The 21,661-nt window shown below is 39.1% G+C and overlaps 1 protein-coding gene and 1 long non-coding RNA gene across 2 annotated transcripts in view; one reads left to right on the forward strand and one right to left on the reverse strand.

The window, feature by feature from the left end:
• LOC311079634 (NACHT, LRR and PYD domains-containing protein 3-like) overlaps positions 1-21,661 on the reverse strand; it is a 158,882-nt gene that overhangs the window by 95,288 nt on the left and 41,933 nt on the right. The window lies entirely within an intron of this gene.
• LOC311079995 lies at positions 13,697-15,126 on the forward strand. Its single transcript, XR_014605491.1, has 5 exons — positions 13,697-13,928; positions 14,390-14,430; positions 14,570-14,601; positions 14,702-14,749; positions 14,996-15,126. It is a non-coding gene; the product is annotated as an uncharacterized lncRNA (long non-coding RNA).

Here is a 21,661-nt window from a genome sequence, read left to right on the forward strand (position 1 = left end):
ATTCTCTGACGTTATCCTCCTCACTAGCGCCATTTCACAGCTAACGTTAGCTGCTGCTGCTGCTGCTGCTGCTGTAACTTTAGCGCTTTGGACATTGTTGTTCCAGTCTGTATTAGCAGCAGTAAAAAAGTTTGTCAACTTTGGCAGCGTTGCCAAATATTTTTTGGCGTCTTTTCGCTTTTTTCTTTTAATTGATCCGCTTTGGTAACTTCTGTTCATTTTCCCGTTTTGATTCGCCTTGCGTCGTCTCTCTATGTATTTCCCAGTCCTCCTGTCACTGTGTGTTTATCTTTCGCGCCGCGCACTGTTATGGACTAGTCCATTTCATTGTGAAAATAGGGGGTGTGTATGTGTAGGGACAGATAACCATGAACTGGACATTTTAACCACTACTTCAACGTTTCAGCGTATTTCTTAAGAATATTAATAAAATGTACCTTGCTTTTGAAGCATTCATGATGATAAGGGGCCTTTTTTCCCCTTTTTTTTTTTTTTTTTTTTTTTTTGAGGTTTGTTGGGGGCCCCCCTTCTATGAACGCTGGTAGGGGGCCCCAAGCAGCCGCCTATATGCCTCTATGTTAAGACCGCCACTGGGTTCAGGCACCGGGTTCAGGCATGTCAGATCAGCCGGTCGCAGCTCGAGCTGTTCCACTAAACTCCAAAACGCGTTCACCTCACGGCAGCACGTACTCTCCACTGCTGATTCAATTGGGTGGCATAGCCCACACAAACACAGTGATGGGGACATCGATCTCTCTTTTTCTTTTCTGACAATAAACATCGCTAATTAAATCGTGAGAAATTGATAACGCGTGGATTGAGGAAGGGTATTACATGACGTTTGAGGCGTCGATGAGACTAGCGATTGGTGCCTGTGCAGTGTGTGCATCTCTAACGTTACAGCTCTGATTTGGACTGAATTACTGTAAGTAAATAATGTCTTCAGTCGTTGTCCCTCCTTGCTATTCTACATGACGGCAATATTTTGAAAAGACTTGCTTGTTCCGTTATATTATCCGGGTTAAGTTTACACCAGGTTAGACTAGCTCTAACGTAGCTAACGTTACTCACCAGGAGGACACCTGGCCAACCCTCCACTCATTGTCCTCACACCAAGCATTAATAACTATTTGAGTGCCATGGCTCCCCCTCTCACGCCTGACCGGTTAATTTGATGGTTTCCCACTTCCTCAGTCGTTCTCCAAATAGCCATAATACAGTAAGAATCTAGCAGAGTATGGGTTGCGAGTTCCTCTTGTGACGTCACCAGTAACTGAAAAAACACGCTTCCTTCGAAGAAACCCCAATAAATGTTATTTTAACACATTTTAAGACAGAAATAATTAAATATATACATATAGAGCACTTTAATTTACACATGAATTGGCTGTGGTGGTTAACCTGCAACTTACACTTTAACATTCAGACATCAAAGAGCAATAAGAATATTGAGTTCTTCACAGACAACTAGTCAAAACAGTGATTGTCCTCTTTCTCTCATTTTCACTGTTATTGCACAGGGGAAAACAGCGCATTATTAACAATACACACTAATCTTGTAATGGGGCATGTTGACACACTAATCTGGAGAAATGAGAAACTCTTTCCATTGAAAACAACAACAACCATTCATTTGATGCAACTTTGTACATGTGAAATAAAGCTAATAATTGATATTTTGAATCGTATTGATTGAACCAGTCAGTGTCTGTCAGTGTTACTCTGAAATCAGAATCAAGGACTGGAACTAACCTTTATTAATATAGATATAATATATACTTGAATACTTTTACAATGCATTTTGATTTAAAACACTTTTATGGCAAATGCCGCTTTAATGGTTAAGCGAGAATGAGAGAGAGAGAGAGAGAGAGAGAGAGACTTTTGACTTTTAAAACACCTTTTTATTTGACATTATAACATTAAAACAAAAAAGGTGTTTAATATACCTTTACACCTTTCCCATTACTACCACGGGAAAAGAAACTCTCCATCCTCCAAAGAAAACAAATTTGTGCTTAAGCACCACTTCATTCCAAAACTTAACATATCATCATTCATTTTATAATATTCATATTCTAATTTAATTCTAGATTTAACCAAAGCTTTAAACAAGGCTAATATATTAATAGTTTTTCCTTCATTTTCAATTTTATATGCCTTCCAAATAGATAGTTTTGCTTGACCAATCAAAAAATTTGAGAGAGTACAGTTTTCTCTTTGAGAACATGAATATTTACACCCAAAAATAAATATTGTTTTTGAAAAAACCCAACCAAGACTTGATAACATACCCTCTAAAAAACTAAAGAGAGCACACAGTCTTTGACATTCGCAAAAAGTATGAAACACTGTTTCTAATACATTGCAAAAACTACAAACTGGTAATATTTCAGGATTACATTTAAACAGAAAGGTTTTTGTTGGCATTGCACAGTGCAAAATACGCCACTGCAGGTCTCCTGAGCGCTTCGGTAAAGGACTTTTATAAAACAACCGCCAAGAAGGTGACTGTTCTTGAGATACAGATAAGAAACTTCTCCATTTTGTATCTTTCTTCTCTATTAGTTGTTTAGAAAATGTAATTTTAACACATACAATATACAATTGTTTTTTATTTATTTCCAGAAATGATTCATGTTCTAGCTCTCGAAAGGAAAGGAGCGGTCTTTCTTCTTTAACATCTTGATAACTATGTGGAGTAATAAACACCTCAGGAAAGAGGCATTGCTTTAACCCAGTAGACAAAAACCTCTCAATAAACTGTCTAAGTAACACTGGAAAGGATTCTTTCAGCTTGTTTAAGATGTTTCCAACAATTCTCTCAGATTTTCCCCCAACTTGTCTACAAATTTCTTGTACTGAATTCCATTTTCTTTCTTCTAAATCAATTAAATCTTCTACTTTTGAAATACCTCCTGAAACAAAATTCTTAATTTCGGTATCTGACATATCTTTTTGGCAAAACCATGAATTATAAAAAAGTGGTTTTTGGACCAAAATGCTCTTCTCTGTCTGTTTTAAATTGATTCCAGACACTTAGAACATTCTTATAGAAACTAGTAAAAGATACATTTTTAAACATTTCGTTTGACATCAGAAATAACTGTCTGTCAAGTCCTCTTCCACCAGTGTTCCGTAAAATGGCTAAACTGAACATAATCCATGGCTGAGGGTTTCGATCATAAAGCAGTCTTTGAGCTATCTGTAATCTCATTGCTTTCACTTTTGAGACTAGATGGATAAGGCTTTGACCGCCCTCAAATACTGGCAAACACAAGACTCCTGAATTCAGCCAGTGATATCCTCCCCAAAAGAAATCCACAAAGTGTTTCTGGAGTAGTTGTAAAAGGTCTGTTGGAGGGTCTAAAACGGACAGACGATGCCACAACATCGAAGCAGCCAAATTATTAATAACTAATACCCTTCCTCTATAGGACAGCTGAGGTTGAATCCACTTCCATTTCTGAAGTTTCCCCAACACTTTTTCTGCTATTCCATCCCAGTTCTTTGTCATGTATTGATCAGTACCAAAGAAGACTCCAAGAATTTTAAAACCATCTGTTTTCCACTGACACATTTGAGAAAGATGAGGTGGACTTTCTTCCTGCCAATGGCCCAGAAGTAGTGCATTGGTTTTATTCCAGTTCACCTGTGCTGAAGACGCTTCCTGATACAGGTCAAGACTCATATTCAAGTGCTCAATATCTTCTTGAGATCGTATTATCACGGTGATGTCGTCCGCGTAAGCTGTAAGGCTTACGGTAGTTACTTCTGAGATATCAGGATTAAGAACTGAAATGCCATGTAGATTTTTCCTCAAAAGTCTCAGCAAGGGTTCTATGGACAAGGTATATAAAAGTCCAGAAAGGCTGCAGCCTTGTCTGACACCTCTGCACACTGGAAAAGTTCTTGTTAAAACTCCATTAATCTTCAACATACTGTATACATCAGTGTATAGTAGCTGAACTTGTGAAATGAATTTCTCTCCGAACCCGAAGGCAGTCAAAGTTTTAAAGAGGTAGTGATGGTCGACTCTGTCGAATGCCTTCTCCTGGTAAAGTGACAGAAGTCCAACATCAAGCTTGTGTATGTCAGTTAACTGTAGTAAATCACGCACCAGAAACAAGTTATCAAAGATGGAGCGTTTCGGAACACAGTATGATTGATCTTCATGGACTATGGAAGCCAAGCATTCTTTCAGCCGATTCGTCAATGCCTTCGAGAGTATCTTGTAGTCTGTGTTTAAAATTGAGATGGGCCGCCAGTTTTTTAAGGACCTTAAGTCACCTTTTTTAGGTAATAGAGTTATTACGGCTCTTCTGCAACTAAGAGGTAAAACTTTCAGTTTTTCACTTTCAGTAAAAACAGAATGTAAATCTGGTCCAATAAGTGACCAAAAAACTCTGTAAAATTCAGATGTTAAACCGTCCAACCCTGGGGATCGTCCAGCAGATTGTTGTTCACAAGCTGTACTTAATTCTTCAAATGACAGTGAAAGTTCTAGTTCTTTCTTGTTATCGTCGCTTAATTTAGGGACATCATTAAGAATACGTTCCACAGCTTTAGGATCACAAGACTGAGCACTGTAAAGATTTTCGTAGAATGACAAGGCTTGTAGGATAATCTCCTTTTTATCTGTTGTCTCTCTCCCATCGGGTAGTTTAAGATGATCAATTGATTTTCTCTCTCGAACTTTCCTTTCCAAGGCAAAAAAGAATTTTGAGGAAGTGTCCATGTTGTAAAGTTGAGCAATTTTTGCTCGAACTATTGCTCCTTGGTCTCTTTCTTCATACAGATTTTTTTAAATAAATTTATTCTGTTCAAGCAGATCTTCACTTTCCCCATCTTCTCCACTTATGGAGCTACTTAGCTTTAAAATGTCATCTTCCAAACGTTTGATCTTCTTTTTAGTTTCATTCGTATTATTTTGTGTATACTGTTGGCAGAAAGACTTCATCTGGATTTTTCCAATGTCCCACCATTGGCTTAAGGATTTAAACTGTGACATTCTCTCTCTCCAAGCTCTCCAGAAAAGAGTAAAAGAGTGCACGAAAGAGTGATCTTTTAACAATCTATTATTAAAGTGCCAGTAAGATTTGTTATGAGTATTCAATGTTGTGACCGTGACAGATATGTAGTGATGATCAGATAGGGGTGTGGGACTAATACTGCTATTAAGAAAATACTGTCTCTTAGTTTTTTGAACATAGATCCTATCTAACCTGGCTCCAGATATAATTTTTGAACTCATCTTTAACCATGTATATTGTTTTTCTTTAGGAAACGATTCTCTCCACACATCAACAAGTGCATGATATTTTAAAACATTTCTAAGTGCTTCTGATGATTTTGGGTGAGGTTCATCGTGATTCCTATCAACTGTATGATTAACAGTGCAATTAAAATCTCCGGCTACAACGATTACTCTTTCTTGGGGAATTCCTTGAATCACTTCTTGTAATTTTCTAAAGCATTCAATTCTGTCAGAACCAACATTAGGGGCGTAAACATTAATAAAAGAAAAAGATAAACCTTGCAAAATAATATCTACTTGTTGCATTCTACCAGGTATAATATCTATCATACTGAAATCCTGTCCTAGCAGATATCAGAATAGCAACACCAGCACTGACATTTGACCCATGATTGAGAAAAACTTGCCCTTTCCACTCACTAAGCCATTCTGGCTGGTTATATTTATCAGTGTGAGTTTCCTGTAAAAAAATTACACCTGTCTTCTTTAAAGTTAAAAAATTAAAAAGAGCAAATCTTTTCCTTACACTACGGCATCCATTAACATTTAAAGAACTCCCTTCACTTTCACTTCCATCATCTGAATCATCATCTGACAGGATATTATCTGTACTTACATTTGACCACTGACTACTTTTCCCTTCTTCAGATTCATTTTCATTTGTCACAACACTTTGTTTTTCTGTGTCTTTTTGCGGTAAACTCGTATTTTCCTTACTTTTAGACTGAGAACATGCGTTTTCTGACTGACTTACATCAGAAATCTCAGCTCTCTGTTCTGATTGTTTGCCATCGTTTGTATTTTCCTCTCGATTTTGAGGCTTTGAGTTTGTCTCTTCACGCACATTAGAGCTGTTCTCTCCTGCACTGTTATGAGATCTGGGGCACGTCTGCCGAACATGACCATGGTCACCGCAAACATAACAGCGCATTTGTTCCGTGCTGATAAAGATTGTGTAATCTTTACCCTCGATTGATATCTTTATCGCTACTTCAAGCGGGTCATATTGTGCGTTCGGTATTATATAAGTGAAACGTCTAAAGGACATAATGTGCTTTATGTCAGGATTTTTGAGTCCTAAAGGGATCATCCTGATCGGCGCAGTTATTTTACCGTAACGCTGAAGTATTTCTTTCAAAGTTTCATCTTTTATAAATGGCGGTACATTGGAAAGAACTACTTTTTTGGAGGGACTAGATAGTGGCAGTAATTGTAAAAACATATTGTTTACCTCAAGCCCTGTCTCGATTAGTTCATCAACCATATCAACTTCAGTAAGAAAAACAACAAGTGCTTTGTTCATCCTGGCAGCTGACTTAATGTTTGAACCACTAACCTTCTGGCTGACGGCTAGCAGAACGTCTTCAATGTTCATGTTCTCCTGCGGCATGCACTTGAATCCGTGTTTGAGAGTCAGACGCGAAAAAGCGTCGTTTGACTCCATTATTATTCGCAACCCTGCGCTATGCGCAGTCTGCGGGTAAATACTATAACAATCCTTTCGTTCAATTTATGAATGACTATAAACAATGAAAGTTGAAAAAGGAAAAACAGAAAAGTTTTCGCACGCGTGCTCAAGCACCTGCAATCTTCCCGCTACCCACAATCCCTTGAGAGAGAGAGAGAGAGAGAGAGCGAGAGAGAGAGAGAGAGAGAGAGAGATTGATCATATATTCCTGTTGTTTCAATCCTGATGTAATTATGACTGTCGGAAAAAATAAACATAATGGGCATTTATTTTTATTTTTTTTCTGATTTAAAATTATAATTGCAATATTTTTAACATAATTAATCACATATAAAGGTGTTTATGGACAATATGTTTTTACATAAACCACATTACAGTTTTTAACCTTGTAGAAAATAATATAATCGTTTTCTAAAACTATATGAAACAAACACGAATACTGCGTACATTTATAAAAACTTGATACATGTTTTGTTTTTACATGTTTTTGTTGGTAACACTATTTTACAGTGTCATTGTTACACGTTACATGTATTTACTATAGTAATAACTATAAATGAACCCTAACCCTATAGTACGTACATGTACTTAATATTACTCAGTACTTAAATATATAATTACACATTAAAATAAAGTGTTTTTTTACTTTGACTTTGATTATTTGTCTCAGACTCATTTACTTTCCTGTTCAACAGTTCTTCTGTATTAGATTCAGTCCAAACTCTCTTTTGATGAAGATTCATAAAGTGATTCAGTCAAAACTGGACATTAAAAAGCAAACGTGTAAAAACAGTGAAACTCAGGGTGACAAACGTTTATCATGAATGAAAATAATCAGTCAAAGATCAACAACTGAAGAAACATGTTCAGACTGAAACAGGAACAAGCGTTTATTGACCATAAACTACAATAACATGATTAAACTGTAATAAAACATGTGAATTAACAGTGAAATACTGGAGGTGACAGTAGATTAATGTTCATTTTACACTTATCTCTATGATTATATAGATGATGTGTTATTCATCTCACATTATTGATTATAATAATCCTTTGAGATCCAGCAGTTCTCTTACTAGGTCTCTCGTACTGCGTAAGTATCTTACGCTAGGGGAAAATCTCTTTTCCGCGAGATATTGAAGCCAAAAAATTATCCTTTAATTTTGTATTAATGTAAAACGCGTTGCAGCAGAATGCAGGTATCAGCCTATCGAGCAAGGCCTATCATGACGTCAGATCCAAGGAGGGCGCTTTGCGCCCACTGCGTCACATCCCGCCGAAACGGGCGTGGCGTTTTAACCCTCTGGGGACCAAAAACGCGCCCGCGCGTTTTGCTCGTTTTTTTTTTTTTAGCAATGATCTTTCATTTTCGTGTAATACATCAATCGATCCTGTTCAGTTTCTATTTTTTTTCTGTATACTCACAATAAAAATAAAGTGTTTTGCTTTTTGACAAATAAAGAAAAATTAACATGATGCGATTTCTGCCTTCTCTCTGTCAGTAAACTCCCATTTGAAACGCGTTCGAAAATGATCAATAACTCCGCGAAAATTCAGTCAAACAGGCAAACAAACCCACGGGCATAAAGCTTGAGATCGCATCTTTTAAATGAAGTAATTTATATAAAAAACAAATATTCTCAGCTTGTGAAATCTGTATTAAAAGAGAACGATTCCAGTCAAGCTCATTAGAAGCTCATTCAAAAGTAATGTGACCACTCCCCGGAGAGCGTGTGCTATTCAAACGCAAATTCTGAGAACCATTTCAGACCTGTGAAACGCCCACATCAGCTGTAAACAAAGCGCCGTGAGCGAGGCATTATATAGCCTACCTTATGGAGAAAAGTTTCCTCAGAACAGTGCTGATATGAGGAGCAACAGATCCCGCTGAGGAGTGAGGTATGCTGTTATCTTTTCTCAAGTGTTAATGTGGAATAACGTTAGTGTAGGCCTATGTAAACCGCAAAAAGATGAATCGCATTTATATAATATTTCTGTGAGATGAATGAAGGGTACATATTTGTAAAGACTGTTTAGCCTAAATATGAATCGCGCGTCTGTGTGTGAAAGAATAAAGTGCTTTGCTATAGCCTACTGAGAAGAGTAAAAATCGACTGAAATATGTTGAAATAAAATGTATTTGTATAAGCAACGTATTAAACTGCAAATTAACATTTATATGCCCTAATATTTCATAACATCAACGTTACAGTCAGGCGAAGCATGAAAGACAACATTTTGTTGACTAGATTTGGGTACAGTTTTTACTGTAGAATATACTGCCACATCAAATAAGCTTTGGTTTAGCAATTTCTGCTCATATCGATATATAAAATACTATTTTTGTCAAAAATAAAGTCATAGACTAAGATGTTAGATGTTCCAATGTTGGCTATATTCAAACTAATGAATACATATGATAAAATGTAGGCCTATAGTCTTTTTTTTTTTTTACAAAGAAAGAGTACACTTGAAATATTGTTAAAATTGTAATTATTGTTGTAATTGTAACCTTTTTAATAAAATAGCAAAACATATTTAAAAGATAGATGTAAGCGAAATCTTAAATGGTCAATATAAGGCCCTGTTTACACGATGGGAAAACGCAGATATTTCCCTGCGTTTTGGCCTGTCATTTACACGAAAACGCCGTTTTTATCCCAGAAAACGATTATTTCTAAAAACTCCGGCCAAAGTGGAGATTTCTGAAAACGCCGGTTATGTGTTGCCGTGTCAACTGGGAGAAACGGGGTTTTAGGTTCTCAAACGTCACATTATGCGCCAGAAAATGCTTACGTCATGTGAGCGCCCTATGTTTAGAGTTTGTTTGGCTACTATTTGAACATGGATGCTGTTAAAGTGGTACTCATATTTACTTTTGTGCAAACGCTTTTGGCCTGTTTGCATTTGCTTCGCTGTCTGTCCACACGAACGAACCTCACGCCATGTCTGTTGTTTTGAAAGGAACAGGAAGTCGCTCGTGCTATTCGTTGTTGTCGATTTTGAGGATTCTGATTGGCTTGCATGGCTTTATCCTTCTCCCTACACTGCCGCCCATTGTATTTATGCGGGTTGATGTAAACGACAACTTTTTTGAAAACGATGTTGTGTGCACGATGTTATTTTTGAAAACGGAGGGGGAGAAATATTTGTTTCTCTAAATACCCGGCTATGTGTAAATGTGGCCTAAGTCTTCTTCTAAATATATCTTTTGTCCTTGCATTGTGGCTCAGTCAGTGTCACACCTGAATGAATGGCTAATTATGCAGAGTGGGTGGGACATTGTATTCTCAGGTGTAAACCACTCCTCGTTCTTTCATTTTTATTTTTTCCAATAACCACGCATAAACATTATTCTCTTAAAAATACAAACATCTACATACACGTTGCTTGCATATTATGGTAGCCCTGTTTGTGCTATATAGAGCCATTGCCATTAACATGTTTATAAATAACTGAAAAAAGCACAAATGTCAAGGCATGTCAGAACATCTCAAGGGCCCCAAAAACACCTTGGTCCCCAGAGGGTTAATCAGATCATCTGAAGGATTTTTTAATAACACATTGTGCACAAATAAAGTATGTGAATATCAATAACGGTGATAATGCAGTAACACACACAATCAGTTACACAACTGGAGAAATGGCAATTTAGTGTGTGTGTTTATGTTATTTCACACTTCTGATAAACAATGAGAAATTGTTAAATGGTTCCACATTTTCTTTGTTTTCTTTTACAGTGTGTGTGTGTCAGTCAGAGTATGTGTTGTTTAATGTGACACAGAGACACTGAAGAGTTATAATAAACTGTAAATCCAGCATAGAGGGGTTCAGTGAATTTGTGTGTGAATGTGTGTAAGTGTGTGAGTGTGTGTGTGTCAGAGACGCTGTAGAAGGACAGAGTGCCGGCCGACACGTCCACAAACACTCCTACTCTCTTACAGGATCCTGAACCAGCAGAAACAGCAGTGGAGTTATTGTGAAGGACAGAGAGTCCGTGATATACAGAGCGTCTCACACTCCAGGACTTTCCATTACGTCCAAACTCACAGTCATAACCCCTTCCTTTCCTCTGGATTCCTTTATATGACACTGATATATCAGCATATCCACTGCATTCAGCCTCCCAGTAACAGCGTCCAGTCAGACTCTCTCCACACAGAACCTGATGACACACATCAAATCTCTCTGGATGTTTAGGATACGACTGACTCTCTTCCACACGCGTCACCTTTCTGTTCTCCTCAGACAGAACGAGATCAGTGTGTGCTGTGTTTGGATCCAGTGTGAGATCAACGGCATCTGGACACAAGAACACACATTACAACAGCAACACTTACAACAACACACACTAAAACTGTGTTTGAGGACTTACATCTGTGTAGCCTTGATGTCATCATGAACTCTTTAACTTCTGAACCGTGATCCACACTAGAAAACACACACACACACACACACACACACACACACACACACACACACACAATAATGAAACAAAACTTTAAGATGAGTTTAAAGTTTTTTTGAGTCGTATTCAATATTAATAAATGAGAGATTTTCTTGTTGATCAAAGGAAAATAAACTAATTAAAATTCAAACACTAACTCTCTCTCTGTCTCTCTTACACACTCCCTCACTCTTTCTCTCTCTCTCTCACACACACACACACACACACACACACACACACACACACACACACACACACACACACACACAGTTTAGAGCAGTGTTCTGGCATTCTCCACTTTGGAGGTAGGGAAGGGTTAATAAAATATAGTTTATTAACATCACATTTTAAAAACATAACATCAAATAACAGCATTACAAACTTTCAAATAGAGAAAATAAAAGTGCAATTATATTATCACTTTGCATGAAATAAGACTTTGTTCAAAAGTAAATGATAATAATAATGCAATTGTGTTTTGCCTATGATAACATCAAATTAAAATAAAATAGATAAGTGTGGACTAGTTGTGCTTTGCTTCATTTTGTCACTTTGCAAACTGCATGCAAAAAGAACAAACAAAATTGACCAAAAAATTAATAATCTTATTCACTATTTTTTCAAAGGCTACCGTTATTTAGAGCAGTGGGTCTCAACCTTTTTTGGGCCAGCGCCGCCTATCCAATATCCAGGTCCCTTGCACTTAGCTTTTATTACGCATTTAGGAGAGTGTTGCAAGAAGCTGCTTACATTAACCTTATGTCATGGCGCGCTAGAAAATAGTCAAGGATTCAAATACGAGTGAATTGGTCTTTATTTCACAGTCAAAAAGAGAATAGACAAGTGGGCTCAATTTGACAGGCGGAAATCACAGGAACAACTCGTGAAGTGTAGAAATAGCAGATAATCCTCAGGCAAACTCAGTGTAGGAATGGCAGATGACCCTCAGGCAAACTCAGTGTAGGAATGGCAGATAATCCGCGGGCAGACTCGGTAACGCAGGGACTCAGAAGGCGGATGCAGATCCAGGTGAAGGAAGATGACACTGCATGAAAAGACTCAAATCCGGCAAAATACGGGCATGGTAAACTCCTGTGTAATTTGATGTTTGCCGGATGTATGTGGGAAAAAGCGGATCAGAGTAACATGGAACAGTATATTTCCAGATAAACCCGGAAACCTCACATATGCGGACATATACAGGAATCCGTGAAATTTCACGGACATATACAGCTGAAACACTGCTGGGTGTGAGAGGACTGACAACTGTTAGGTGTGAAGACCTTTCATATGTTAATGACTGACACAGTGCTGGCTGTTCTCAGAGGGAGGGGTGGCCAGGGAGGACTTCAGGGTTGAATTATCTCTGGACTACTAGGTTAGGCTACAGCAAACAAGCTTTTTGTACAGAAAAATAAATAAATTCTTAAGGCCCTGAAACACAAAACCGACGTCAAAGAACTAGCAATGACTAAAGCCGACTCTAGGGTTGACTCACGTCGCCTGCGTCAGGGCCTTGAAACCACTGCATGAAAAAAAGTCTCTTAATCAAATATTTTTTATAAAAACAGGACAAAATAAACACCCAGTCTGAACATATACGTTCACAAAAACATCTGAATATTTAATGAAATAAACAAAGGAATTTAATTAGTGCTGGGAAAAATTAATCGCATCCAAAATAAAATTTTGTGTTTGCATAATATATGTGTGTGTACTGTGTATAATTATTTTGTATGTATAAATACACACATATACATGCATTTATTTAAGAAATATTTGCATGTATATACTGTATATACATTTATACATAATTTATATTATATATAAAAATATAAATAATTTATATATAAATAAATACAAAATCTTAAATATATACATGCATATGTGTGTATTTATATATACAAAATAATTATACACAGTACACGCACATATATTATGCAAACACAAACTTTTATTTTGGATGCGATTAATTTTTTTCCCAGCAATAAATTTAATGGAACAAATAAAGAAAAATGAACCAAACATTTCAGAATATCTCAAATTTTATTGTGAAGTTTTACAAATTGCAGACAACAACATTTGTCACCTTTTTCACAATTGGCTTTTAGCTTGCTTTTAGTTGGGGACATTTAATTTAATATTCAACAATATTATTGACCTGCCTGCGTTGACACTATTATATGAGATCTGAACTGAGCTGGACGATGATATCACGGTTTTCTCCAAAGTGGCTATATATATATATATATATATATATATATATATATATACATTTAAATTTATTTATTTATTTATACAACAAAATGAATCACCACTGAACTGACTTAAGCTGGACTGTGAAGCTATTTTCTTCTAGAAACAAACTTTCTTGCATTATTTTCCTGTTATCTCTGTAAAGCTAACAATCTGTATTGTAAAAAGCGCTGTATAAATAAAGGTGACTTGATATTTATTAAAAAGGTAGAAGAAACCTGAGCTTTTCTACTCCACTGAATTGAAGACCGAGATCACTACAGTTAAAATCTCTTGCTGAGTTAATCCACCTTTAAACTATTAATGTCTATGAACAAATATGTATTTTTATGTTTGTGTGCCTCAGCATTTCTGAGTGAACACCGCTGGTTTACTCACTATTTTAAAGTGTACTGTCGATCACGTGATATGACGTCATGACGCGCAGCTGACGTTACCTGAAAAATCTATCCAAGATGGCTACCCTCTCGAGCGACGTGTTATCAAGAATGAAACAACTTGTAAGTAAACCAAAACACTTCAAAACTACTTTGCTTGTTGTAATATTGTAAGAATATCATATTACATGTGATATTTGACTGTTAGACGAGGCTATTTTTAAGTTGCAAGTGCGGTGCCGCGGGCGCGATTGCCGTCAGTCCGCCTGCTAGTTACAGAATATCCTGTGTAACGTTAGCTACTGATAATGTCGTGGCAGGGCAATAATGTTAACGTTAGTCAATAACTCTTTTCAGCAAGCGATAGTCCTTCTGTTTTTGAGTGTGTTGCTGCTGTTTGTGTTAAGCGCCCTGCTCTGGCAAGTTCAATGTGATGTTATCTACATGCACCCAAATGAGCTAGTGGCTAACGTTAGCAGTTATGTTAACTTTTACTCAAACAAAGTTAAGGTTATGGACATAATAGTTACCGAATAAACTATGCAAGTTTTTATTAAACCTTTACAAACGTCTTTTCATTATAGGTTTAAGTGGAAGGAGTGCAGTGAGCATCCCCAAAATCAAGGTGACTCAAATGTTAATTTAGGCTGTAACTATTTTTCACCATTTCTTTTATTTGGAGCCAAGCAGCTAATTCATTAGCATCAATCAAACGTCTCTTAAAAATTAAATCTCTTGCTGTCTGTTTTTGTGTGCATGTGCAGACCTACATTGTCACCAGAGAGCAACTTTATCGGTAAGTTACATTCACTTGAAATTTTGTATCATTAATTTGTCATTAAAGAGGTTGATTGCATAATTTGACTGGTTTCATATTGATTGTTTTATCTGTGCAGGTGAAGGACTTCTTGGGGAAATGGCCGGCTCTTCGGATTGAATCACAGGTAAAAACAGACTCACTTCTCTTTTCTGCCACTCTTCATACATATTTCTATGCCAAATGTTTAATATGTATCACATTCAAATGGAACAGCAAATGCCACTATTCACTGTGTGTAAGAACTATCACTTTGCATGTGACCATGTTGCTCAACAATGTATTTTAACTGAACATGTTGCATCACAAAGGTTTTTCTGTTGCAAATCGAGTATTAGTCTTTTTATATAATTATTTTTGTTTGTTTTTGTAGCTTTGTGCTGAGTTCTAACGCATCACAAACGTCAACATACGGAACCAGTTCTATGCTGTGCTTGACCAACATACACCTGCACTGGTGGCCTTGTATAGGCAGAAGGCGGCACGAACCGGAAACTATCATTTCGGATGTATATGGATATATACAGACCCATGGAATTTGAGCTATCCGGCCAGTATACTCCTGGATTCTTCCGAATTTCAGCAGTGTATACAGGAGTATACTGGTCCGGATACACCTCTTTTCATGCAGTGTGATCCTCGGCGAAGCGTCGTAGAACCAGCATAGAAACAGGACTGGAAACAGGAGAACAAAGAGCACAGACCCAGGAGATCCTCCACAACCATCTGACAAAGACAAGACAAGTGAGCAAACAATAAATAGGACATCCTCATTCAGAACAGCTGGCGCTGATCGGCTCATCAGTGGATAACGAGCCAGCTGATGAGCCGCGCCCATTCACTCAACACGCACACACATAGCGAGGGAGAGTCAATTAATCCATAAACCGTGACAGTACCCCCCCTCCTAGGAACGCCGCCTGGCGTTCCCAGACACCCTTACCTGTCGATTGTAATCATCGATAAGGGAGTGATCCAGAATGTCCCTGGCAGGAACCCAACTTCTCTCCTCCGGACCGTAACCTTCCCAGTCCACCAAGTACTGGAATCCGCGTCCCCTCCGTCTCGAGTCCAGGATACGGTTAACCGAATAAGTAGGCTCCCCATCTACGAGTCGCGGCGGGGGGGGAACCGGGGCAGGCGGATTAAGATGCGATCGAAACACGGGTTTAATTTTGGAGACATGAAAGGCGGGATGAATTCTCACGGGCTCTGGTCCATGTGCGGTGACACCTCTGGACGAACGCGTGAGCGGAGGGGACCGCGACTTCGGATTCCAGACTGGGAAAAATTGGTGGCTGGTAACCTAAACTACATTCAAATGGAGATAGGCCCGTGGATGACACTGGTAACGCATTGTGGGCGTACTCCACCATTGAGATATGTTGGCTCCAAGAGGAAGGATTCCTGGCAGCCAAACACCGCAACACTCTTTCCAAATCCTGGTTGGCTCTCTCGGTCTGGCCATTGCTCTGGGGGTGAAACCCTGAGGACAGACTAACGGTCGCTCCCAGTAATCTACAAAACTCTCGCCAAAATTTGGACACAAATTGGGGTCCTCTGTCGGAAACCACGTCTATCGGGAGGCCATGTAAGCGAAAGACGTGATCTACAACGGTCAACGCTGTTTCCTTGGCTGAGGGTAATTTGGGCAAGGGAATAAAATGAGCCGCCTTCGAGAATCGGTCCACCACGGTCAAAACTACCGTGTACCCTTGAGAGGGTGGGAGGGCGGTGATAAAATCTAGCGCAATGTGGGACCAGGGTCTCGAAGGGACAGGCAGTGGTTGGAGTAACCCATCTGGGGGTCGATTCTGGGGGTCATTCTTCCAACGCTAACTTGACTGCCAACAATTCTCTGTTACCAATGTCATAGTTACGTTCGGCAGGCGATAAACGACGAGACAAAAACGCGCAGGGATGCATCTTGTCGTCCGTGAGAGAATGCTGGGAAAGCACTGCTCCTACCCCCACCTCTGATGCGTCGACCTCCACCACAAACTGACGTGAAGGATCAGGGGCTATCAAGATGGGAGCTGAAACAAAGCAGCCCTTCAGTTTGGCAAACACAGCCTCAGCTGTGTCTGACCACCTGAACGCAGTTCGGGGGGAGGTCAAGGCAGTCAGCAGCGCGGCTAGTTGGCTGAAATTGCGAATGAAACGCCGGTAGAAGTTGGCGAACCTCAGAAACCTCTGTAGGGCCTTACGGGAATCTGGACTTGGCCATTCCACCACAGCCTTAACCTTCTCAGGATCCATGCGTACTCCCTCAGACGAAATTATGTACCCTAGGAAAGGAACAGACTGTGCATGAAAAGCGCATTTCTCCGCCTTGACAAAAAGCCCATTCTCTAGCAACCTCTGAAGCACTCGTCTAACGTGTTGAACGTGCTCCTGGAGAGACGAAGAAAAAATCAATATGTCATCCAGGTAAACATATATGAACTGATCAACCATGTCTCTCAACACATCATTGACGAGTGCCTGGAAGACCGCTGGGGAGTTCGATAAACCGAACGGCATAACTGAATATTCAAAGTGACCCCTGGGGGTATTGAAAGCGGTCTTCCACTCATCCCCCTTCCTGATGCGAACCAAATGATATGCATTACGTAAATCCAATTTTGTGAAGATAGAGGCTCCCTGCAACCTCTCGAAAGCTGAAGACATCAACGGCAAAGGATAAGTATTCTTAACCGTGATGTTGTTCAACCCAAGTAATCAATACAAGGTCGCAGAGAATCCACCAGCGCCTGGCAGCTGAAGGAGTGTTCTGCCCACTGGAGTCTAACCGGGAGGAGAGTGGCGCTCGAGGGTCCGATCATGGAGAGCCCGCCCGACAGTAGCCGCCGTTCTACCGCCGGGCTTGGCCTTTTAAAGGACAGGTGTTGATGAAGTGGCCGGGCTCCCCGCAGTAGAGACATAGACCCCTCGAATGGCGGTCTTCTCTCTCCTCCCGGGAAAGCCGAGCTCGACCTACCTGCATGGGTTCAGAATCGTTAGAGGGACTGACCGCGTTCATACTCCTGGTACTGGGACTCATGGTGAAATCGGCCGCAGGCATCCAGTACGGTCGGCTCTCTCTCTGTTGAAGACGTGCATCGACCCGTAATGCTAGCTTGATAAATCCATCCAGTCTCTTGGGCAGCTCCAATGTATATATTTCCCTCTGAACGCGGTCAGCCAACCCATGCAGGAACATGTCCCACTGCGCCTCCTCGTTGCATTTGCACTCGGCCGCCAATGTCCGGAACTCTATGGAATAGTCGGAGACTGACTGTTGGTCCCGGCGAAGGTCGGCGAGTTGGCGGGCCGCCTCGCGTCCAGCGATAGCGCGGTCGAACACTCGCGTCATCTCCTGCTCGAGTGCCTGGAACGAGGAGCAGCAATGCTTGTTCTGCCACACCGCTGTTCCCCACAGAGCCGCGCGTCCAGAAAGCAGTGTCATCACCAAGGCTACCTTCGACTCCTCAGAAGCAAATGTCACAGGTTGAAGAGAGAAATAAATTGAGCACTTGGTTAGAAAGTTCTGCAAAGATTGGGTTCGCCCGAATACCTCTCTGGTGCGGGAATGCGCGGCTCTGGTTGATGAAAAGTCCCTGGGGGAACAGGTGGGGGCGGGGCTGGCGCAGTGGGAGCTCTCAGGCGTTGGAATTGAGAGGTGAGCTCGGACACCTGCGTTACCAAAGCCTGTATCGCCCGTCCCGAAGCTCCGATCTGCTCGTCCTGGCGATCCATCCGGGCGTGGTTTCCGGCGAACATCTGCTCAATTCCGGGAGCACTCGCTGAATCCATGAGTAGGTGGTCAGAAAGTGTGGCTTTCTACCAAGAACATTCCTCTCCGTTCCGTCTCTAATAAGCTAGCTCTCAAATTCATTGGCCCATTCACTATCACCAAAATTATTAGTCCAGTGACAGTCCGCCTCAACCTTCCTCAAGCGTACAAGAGAATTCATCCCGCATTTCATGTCTCCAAAATTAAACCCGTGTTTCGATCGCATCTTAATCCACCTGCCCCGGTTCCCCCCCCCCGCCGCGACTCGTAGATGGGGAGCCTACTTATTCGGTTAACCGTATCCTGGACTCGAGACGGAGGGGACGCGGATTCCAGTACTTGGTGGACTGGGAAGGTTACGGTCCGGAGGAGAGAAGTTGGGTTCCTGCCAGGGACATTCTCATTCAGAACAGCTGGCGCTGATCGGCTCATCAGTGGATACCGAGCCAGCTGATGAGCCACGCCCATTCACTCAACACGCACACACATAGCGAGGGAGAGTCAATGAATCCATAAACCGTGACACCTTACTTTTGGAAAAATAAATACAATTATGATTTTTCATGAAAAATTATGTCAGAATTGTAGGCCTAAAATACCTTGGAATCAGCTTGTTTTCATCAATGGTATAATTAATACAATTACAATTAATTTGATTTGTCGTGATTAATTTGAGTTCATAATCAGTAAAAAAAAAAAACTCTTCTAACAAGAATAAACACATATGAACAATTCAGTTATTATTGTATTATTAATTATTTTTATATCTTGAAACTATCCAAGCAGCATTTCCGCTCAGATGTGACGGCGGAATTAATACATTACCAACATTGCAGGATATATTTAAATTATCCATCTAATTGTCATTTTCTCCTTACTGTCTTACTGCGAGTTAACATTAACTAAGTTAATGCCTAAAAATGTAAAAGTTTTTAAAAGTTTGTAAAAGGCACTTTTGAATAAGAAATAATATCAAGTCGTCAAGATACAACATCAAAACTCACAACAAGCGTATCGGTGAGAACACTCATTTAAACAGCATATACACACACCCGAACTCGACTGCACATCATATTTTTGACATTATTGACACTGCTTTCAATCGTAATGCAATAGAAATGAACACAGAAAACCTGCCTATAGTGCCTCCAGACTGACGCTGGACTGCGGTCAGGTCAGCGGCTGCGGACCAATGGTGTTTTTTTGAGTGCTTCTGACGTATTCTTTCGCGCGCACCATAGACGTGCCTGCACACACAATATGACATCACACTCTGCGCATGTTTTACAACATAATTTAACATATACATAGCCCTAACACTTTTTAAATAGCCCACTTAAAGTGTTTATTACAAATAAATTACTAACTGCTTAAAATGAATAAAAGTAAATTAACAAAAAATTGTGTTATATATTTAAACTCGTGAACGCCCCACATTAACACCTGAACGCCCCCCTTTCAAAACTCTTGCTTCCAACGCCCCCGTTGAGAACCACTAATTTAGAACGTATCACTTTATTGTTTCCATGGTGACGCGTCATTGGTAGTTACGTGACACACCGCAACCACAAACGTGTTTTTTTCCCTTTTTAATTCAAAATATTCACAAATGTATTAGCTATAGCATGACATATCTGGTATTCCGATTGTCAAATATGTGCAAGTGGATGTGTTTTGTTGTTTAAACACCTTTACAACAATCGCGTTAGTTTGAGCTATTGAGAATGAGGAGATGTCGTCACGACACAGCGCCACGCCCCCAGAGACCGCGTCTCCTCCCCTTTCCGCCATTTTGGGAGGATACCCGCGGCAGCACCGTGCATTGTTTGTATTGGTAGTAGAGTTGTCGCACTATTTTAGAATGCCTGGAAAACACTGCTGTGTAAAAAAACTGCTCCAGTGTCTCACACAATTGTCGTGGAAACCGTAGGAACCATTTGTTACAGTTTTTTCGTTATAGCTGATGCCAAAAACCAAGTAATTAGCTATTTCCATATAAGTGCAAGGTGGTAAAGAGTCTAGATCTCTGTTCCATTCAGCTGCAGGCAGCTCGTATGAGTCGACGTTTTTAATATCAGCCAGCTTTTCTAAATACCTCTGTTTGACATTGGTAGTAAGTTTCTCCCTGTAAGGACCCTTTTCTTTTGCCACATTCTTATCCATTTCTTCTTAATTTTCTCGTAATTTCTATCCGTATATAGATATATATATATATAGATATATATATATATATATATATATATATATATATATATATATATATATATATATATATAATAACTAATAACTAACTGGCTATTGCAAATACAAAAAAAAATAAAAACAAAACGTTGTGTTTTTCGTAAAATACAATATAAATAAACATGATGCGTTGTCCCGTCTCTCTCTCATAATATCATACTGATACTGATATTAATTATATGACAATATTTGCAGTCAATATTGATTAAATGGGAGGGGAAAACCCTGCCCATACCGCAGCTATGAAAAAAATGATAAAAGCACTTATGTTCATCTACTTGAATAAATAAATTGAATAAAACAACAAAATAACAACAACAACATTAAACATCTTCATTAAACAAAAAAGAGATTACCTTAGATAAAGTTTGATTAATATGTATATACAGTACCGGTAAAAAAAGTCTGGACCCATTACTATTTTTAATGTTTTTGAAAGAAGTTTCTTATTATGCTCTACAAGCCTGCATTTATTTGGTCAAAAATACAGAAAAAAACAGGAATATTCAGCAAGGATGTGTTAAATACATAAAAAGTTATAGTGAAGACTTTTTTAAAACAACTTTTAAATAATAAAAAAATCCTGAAAAAAGTATCACAGGTTATAAAATAAATATTAAGCACCATTTCTAACATTTGATAATAAATCAGAATATTATAAAGTTTTCTGAAGGATCACGTGACACTAAATTCAGCTTTGCATCACAGAAATATATTTTAAAGTATAGAAAACCATTATTTTAAATTTTAATAATATTTCACTATATTATTTTTCTGTATTTTTGATCAAATAAATCCAGGCTTGATGAGCATAAGAGACTTCTTTCAAAAACATTAAAAATAGTAATGTGTCCAAACTTATGTAGTACTGTGTAAGTAAAAATATACTAAATTTAAAATTAAATGCTGTATAAATAAAAAGGTTAGGAATGTGGACATTTTTTTCAAAAAAGCGACTAGCGACAAAACTAGCGACTTTTTGGACAAACCTCAGTATGTAAACCTTCAAATGTTGCCAATACT

The sequence above is a fragment of the Abramis brama genome, assembly GCF_963993115.1.
Source record: "Abramis brama genome assembly, chromosome: 1".
Taxonomy (NCBI): Eukaryota; Metazoa; Chordata; class Actinopteri; order Cypriniformes; family Leuciscidae; genus Abramis; species Abramis brama.